Raw genomic sequence first — 6,461 nt, 5'->3', positions numbered from 1 at the left:
ATGGAGGATATCTTGCATGCATAAGGAATTCTTTCCTTGGATATTGCATAGTTACTTTTTAGTTTGATGGTTCTGTGATGAGGCCAATTCACACAGGTGGCAACATTGGAGCCCAAGAGAAATTGTGCAAGGAAATAGGAGGCTTGGAGGGCTGGAGGAAGGCATATGTTTTGTCTATTCAGTATGTGAGTTGTATTGTTCGATTGTGTTGAGAGCTGGATGGCTTGTGAGCTAAAGCTTTGTGTAATCTGAAAATATTTCCACTTGTATAATAATATAGAGATCCGGGTTTTTAGCTGAGGCTTTCCCTAGAGTATTCTTTTGTGTTCTTGTGTGATTTATTTCTCATTCTCAGTTATATGTGTTCTATTTGATCTTACTCATATTCGATTAAGCTTCTGCAAGTTTGTTGTAGAAGTAGATCTGGTATTTTGCTTTAGTATATTGCATAATTTGTTGATCTATAGTGGGAAATTCTACACATCATAAATGTATTTCTTAATTAAAGAAACATGAAAAATGTTGTGTACACAAATATGACTGGGTAAAGCAAGCCAGTACACTACTAGCCCTATTCGAGCTAAAATTTGAAAAGGCCCGAAGAATCGGGGTGCTAATTTAGCACATCCAGTCCACTGGAAGGTGATTTTCTTGGCTCGTACCCATATGTAAACTTTCTCTCCCACTTGAAACTCTAGGAAGCTCCTTTTTCAATCAGCAAAGTTCTTTTGCCAGTATTGAGCAGCCTTTAAATTACTTCATACACTTGTCACCATCTTCTACATCTCATCTAGCATATCTGGTCCCAACATTAGTTTGTCTTCTGGGCCACTCCAACTCAAAGGTGTCCTGCCCTTATACCCATATAATACTTCAAAGGGACTCATCCGTAAAGATTTATGGTACCCATTATTGTAGGAAAATTCTACTAAGTGCAACTAATCCTCCAAATTTGATGGACGTTGCATTACATAGGCTCACAACATGTCTTCAACAACTTGATTTATTGTTTCTGTTTGATCCGTTTGAGGATGATATGTGATACTAAAGTGTAGTTAGATGCCTAGTCCCTCAAACAGGGCCTTGCAAAAGGCTGACTTAAATTTCACATCTCGGTAAAAAATGATCATCTTGGGTAGACCATGCAATTTAAAAATATTTTGCATAAAAATGTTAGCAATTTGTACCACTTTATAAGTTTATTGAATGGGTGTGAAATGAGCATATTTGCTCAACTTATCTACTAACAACATGATAGAGTCATTTAACTTTTTTGATTTAGGTAGTCTGATAATGGAATTAATAGATATGGTCTCCCACTTCCATTCAGGGATAGGTAGTGGGTGGACTAGCCCTACTAAGTGCTAGTGCTCTCCTTTTACCTGCTGGGATTCCAAAAAACGTCCTAAATATTCTGCTACTTCTTTCTTCATACCAAGCCAAGAAAAATCATTTCTAAGGGCAGAAATCATTTTCTGATATCCTGGGTGTCCTGCATAAAGGATTTTATGATATTCATCTAAGATTAAATCTTTAATAAATTTTTGGTTAGGTACATATAGCCTTTTTCTATTAATTAGTAATTCATTTGGAGTAACCTCATATCCCATTTGTTGTTTATGGTTGTTTATAACTTTTGCTTACTACCACAAATGTTTGTATGCTAAATCTTGCATGGTTGGTTCATGAATCTGCTCATAGAAGTTAGTTTATGACTCACTAAAACAGATTTCATATAAGCAGTTTACTTTCTGACTTAGAGCATCTGCAACCCGGTTTTCCTTTCCTTTGAAATGACTGATTTTAAAACCAAATCCTCTTAGGAATTCAGCCCAATGGGCTTTCCTAGTGTTTAATGTGGGCTATTTGAAATAGCTTGTCAGGCTGTGATGATCTGTTAATAACAAAAATTTCTTGCAAAATAAGTAGTGTCTCCACATTTTCAAGGTGTGAAACATTGTTGTTAACTCCAAGTCATACGCATAATACTTTTGTTCGTGTTATTTGAGATTTCTTGACTCATTGGCTATAACCCTACCCCTTGCATTACTACACCACCTACCCCCTCCTTGCTAGCATGAGTACACACTACATATTATTTGTTAGGATTAGAAATACTCAAAATTGGGGCAGTGGTGAGTAGATTCTTATGCTGCTCAAAGCTCCTTTAGCAATCAGGAGTCCATCTAGAGGCTCTTCCTTTCTTTTACAGAGAGGTAATAGGGTATGCCACCCTATAAAACCTTCCACAAATCAGCTATAATATCTAGCTAGGCCCATGAACGATCTTATGTTCGCCACATCTTTTGATACCAGCCACTCGATGATAGTTTTTATTTTCTCTGGGTCTACTATGATTCCCTCCTTGGTGATAGTATGTCCCAAGTATTGGATTTGTTCCTTGAAGAAGTCACACTTGTTGTATTTGGCATACAACTCGTGTTCTCTTAGGACTTGAGGAATGATGCGGAGATGCTCCTTATGTTCTTCCATGCTCTGTGAGTAGATCAGTATGTCATCAATGAAGATCAGCACAAACTTGTCTAAGTATTGATGAAATACGATGTTCATGAGACACATGATGGTTGATGGGGCATTAGTCAGTCCAAAAGGCAGCACCATGAACTCATAATGCCCATAATGAGTTCTGAAAGTTTTTTTTGCTATATCTTCCTCCTTTATCTGGATTTGATGATAGCTGATTAGAGCCAATCATGGAGAAAACAATTGCCCCCTTAACTTGATCAAATAATTCATCTATATGGGGTAAGGGGTATTTATTGTTAATGGTCAGTTTGTTCAAGTGATGGTAATCCATGCACATTCACAATGTTCCATATTTTTCTTAACGAATAATAATGGAGCTCCGTAAGGGGACACACTGGGTCGTATATAATTCTTATCTAGCAACTCCTGTAGCTGGATTTTGAATTCTGTCAGTTCAGGTATACTTCATACATTAAGGGGCTCACGATACTGGGGTAGCTCCAGGAATTAGCTCAATGGTAAAATATATGTCTCTTTTTGGGGGTAGACCCAGAATTTCTTTAGGGAAAACATCTCGAAAACTTTGTATCATCGGTATATTCTCTAAAGCAGCAGATTTTTGCTTAGAGTCACGAGCATAACCTACTTGTATGGAAAAAATTTGGTAGGCATTTATGATGAATTTTTCTAATTGGGAAGTTAATATAGGTCTTATTTGCAGAGGATTCTGAATGCCCTGCATTTCTTGCCTTTCTCCCTTATCATCGCAGAAATGAATGGTTTTGGTTTTGGAGCTAATAAGAGACCAATTGTTTTCTAGCTGGTCCATGCCTATAAGGATGTCGTATGATCCTAATGGTAGTACATTCAAATCTCCCATGATGGACTAGTTAGCTAGCTCTAGCGGGCAATTACTAACCTTGGTGAAAACTCCTATTTTGGCTCCTGTGGCTAGTTGTACTAACCATGAATTATTAAACTTTAGCGCTTGAAATTTACATTGTTCCACAATATTGGGGATAATGTAACTCAAAGTAGCCCCGGGGTGAATCAAAATAGATACAGTTTGGTAAAAAAATTTACCTTCAAATTTGACCATCGTTGGCTGAAGTTCTACCTGATGATCTTCCAGGGGAGCGTTAATTTTATGGAAACTCCTTGTTATCTCTCCCACTGTAGAAGCTTTTTGTAATTGAGAAATATGGTCATCTCCCTTGCATTGTGGGCAGTTCTTGACATAATGCAGGCCTCGACATCCACAACACTGTACATGGGGCCTTGTAGCTAACTCTGCTTTAGTTCTACCAGTTTGCTCATTAGTTGTAGCTTCGCTTGGTGCTTTAAATTTGGGCAGATTTTTATTGAAATTCCTATTGGTTTGTCCCTTGTACAATCCTTTGCTACCTAAGATTTTATTCCCTTTGTGATTAGGGAAAATTTTATTTCCCTTTTTATCATTCCATTTCTTGATCACGTCCCCTTTTAGTCTATTTTGCTGATAGCAAATCTGTGCCTGATGAATTACTTTATCCATGGTTTTTGGGTTTTCAAATTCCAACCGTTCCTTCATAAATAAGGGTAAGTAGTTGGTGAATCATTGCACCTTTGATTTTTCTTCACGTATGTAAGGCACATATCGAAGTAACGACATGAAATTTGTTATGAATTCATCCATGGACATTTGGCCTAACCAGAGATCATGAAATTCTTTAGATTTTTCATCATAAAATCTTTCTGTTAGGTATTTTTCTTTAAAATATCTCTAGAATTTTCCCAAGTTATACTTTGTTCATTCACTCCTTGATCTATCTTTACTTCCTCCCACCATAGTGTGGCCTTTCCTTATAGCTAGCAAATAGCCAAACGAGCCTTCAAATTATGGTCATATTCATACAGTTGGAAATATGTATTCATATTTATGAGCCATGCTTCTACCACTTCATCTTGCTCGCCGTCGAAGAGAGGAGGCTTTATCATTCGAAACCCACCCTAAAGTTCCACTTTCTACCTCTTCTATGCCCTGTGGTTGGACACATTATCTGATTCCTCTTCACGATTTTATTCACCACCACCGGTTTCCACATCTTCTATTTGGAACTCTTGTTCCCCTAATATAGTTCTATGTTTAGTGCTGGGAACTAGTGACTGATTATTTTGCCTATCACATGGACTCTTCATAATTTTTTCTTGTTCGTGCATTAATATTCCATTATCTGCCTGTAACCATGACATTTCATCCTTTAACTCTTGCACAGTCACCATAATATCTATGTCGTGTTCCGTGGCTCCCTACCCAGCGGTAACCATACTTCAAGATTGCCTTCGTGAAATGACGTGGGTCTTGTCCCATTGCAGAGCCGGGTGGTAGGTTCCATGTTCTCCTCACACTTACTGCTCGCTACTTCCTACGTGCATATTACAAAATTTGTTATTTCTTCGTTCTGAAGGTCTCAGCTTGGCAACCTAAGCGCTCTGATACCGTATGTCATGAACCCATGTAAAAAATTATTTTACCATATAATATAATCAGCATTTCATTATTAAAAGAATAATTAACGAGTTATTGCAATATAGAGTTAAATTAGAAACTCTCAGCTTGGCAACCTAAGCGCTCTGATACCGTATGTCATGAACCCATGTAAAAAATTATTTTACCATATAATATAATCAGCATTTCATTATTAAAAGAATAATTAACGAATTATTGCAATATAGAGTTAAATTAGAAACTCTCTACGCATGCGGATTTATATACATTGTACATATAAATATTTTGGGTACAAGGCATTTGTTTAAAGATTTTCACATTCATTACATAACTGATGGTGTCATTTGAACTTTACCCACAACCTTTCATAAGGCTCCCTATATTATAGTCAAATACATTTATCATTTATTAAACTTGTTTGATCTGTTGCGAGATTGTACCATTCCTTTAAGGTGGACATAAATGAAGGATGGCCACTTGCCAAGGAAATAGGAGCTGTTCCTCTAGAGATGTCTTTACGGTGGACAACTGGCTCCATGCTGCTTGGTTGACTATTCCCCATCAAGGGCTCTCATTGTTGCTACACATCGGACAGTGGTGGTTGCTGCTTGCAACTTTACGCCCTCGCCAGGCTTGGAAAGGGCTTTCCTGTTGCAGTTTTCCTGGTTGAATGGTTCGGCTCTAGCTCTCGAATGGAGGATTTCACTGTGAGTATGAACTGGCCCTTAACTTCTGTTAATTTGTATGCGGTATTGCTCTGGTGAGGCCTCCCAATATTGTGAACACCTTCACTTGTCAACAACTTACTACAATGGCTATATGCACTGTCAAAGGAATGCCTCAGGGACTCTTCGTCAGTCCGGGTAAGAAATATTTTGTAAAGATTTTATTTCCGATGTAATTGTTTTTCTCTTTCAAATGATAGTTATCGTAATCGATTGTGTTGATAGGGTTTACAGGTTTAGGACCTGGTGGCCTGGCTCCGGTTGTCGACTCTCCAAATTCTCCTTACACATTTCAGCGGGTATGAGAACTTAAATTTTAAATCTGAGAAAGATGAAAGTGTACTTTCAAAAATCTTTGGTCCCTATTTCTATTTAATTATGACTCATGGTCTATGACGCTTTCTGAGAGCTGAAACACTCTTCTAGGCTCAACTAAGGGGTTTCTAGATCTTGAATATCATACATTTTGTGTAACAAGACTTCGAGTCTCTAACTATCGTGAGACAATGTTTTTTATTATTAGAATTTTGACCTAAGGGTCTATGTTTTCTTCTGTATACAGTATCTTTCATTTTAAAAGACTTAAGGGTCTACCGCTTCTCTATATTACTTACATGATTGTGTTTTACTGACCCTAGGTATCGAGTATGTTAAAAATGTATATTTCATCCTTTTTTTTAAATGAATTCCAGTTTCTACCACTCTATCTACTAATTATTTAATAGAACCCTCACGGAGGTTCTGCAGTGTTTTTTCTCAAA

At 37.3% G+C, this 6,461-nt stretch overlaps 1 long non-coding RNA gene across 1 annotated transcript; it reads left to right on the top strand.

The window, feature by feature from the left end:
- The first annotated feature begins 5,532 nt into the window (after window positions 1–5,532).
- On the top strand, window positions 5,533–6,257 carry LOC149247899 (uncharacterized). The gene is made up of 2 exons (XR_016265669.1): window positions 5,533–5,838; window positions 5,926–6,257. It is a non-coding gene; the product is annotated as an uncharacterized LOC149247899 (long non-coding RNA).
- Window positions 6,258–6,461: the final 204 nt, after the last annotated feature.

The sequence above is a fragment of the Pinus tabuliformis genome, chromosome 7, assembly GCF_031772625.1.
Source record: "Pinus tabuliformis cultivar Carrire ecotype Pingquan chromosome 7, CPIR1, whole genome shotgun sequence".
NCBI classification, from domain to species: Eukaryota; Viridiplantae; Streptophyta; class Pinopsida; order Pinales; family Pinaceae; genus Pinus; species Pinus tabuliformis.
The sequence above is the reverse complement of the archived record's forward strand: the minus strand, read 5'-3'. Positions and strand labels throughout refer to the sequence as shown.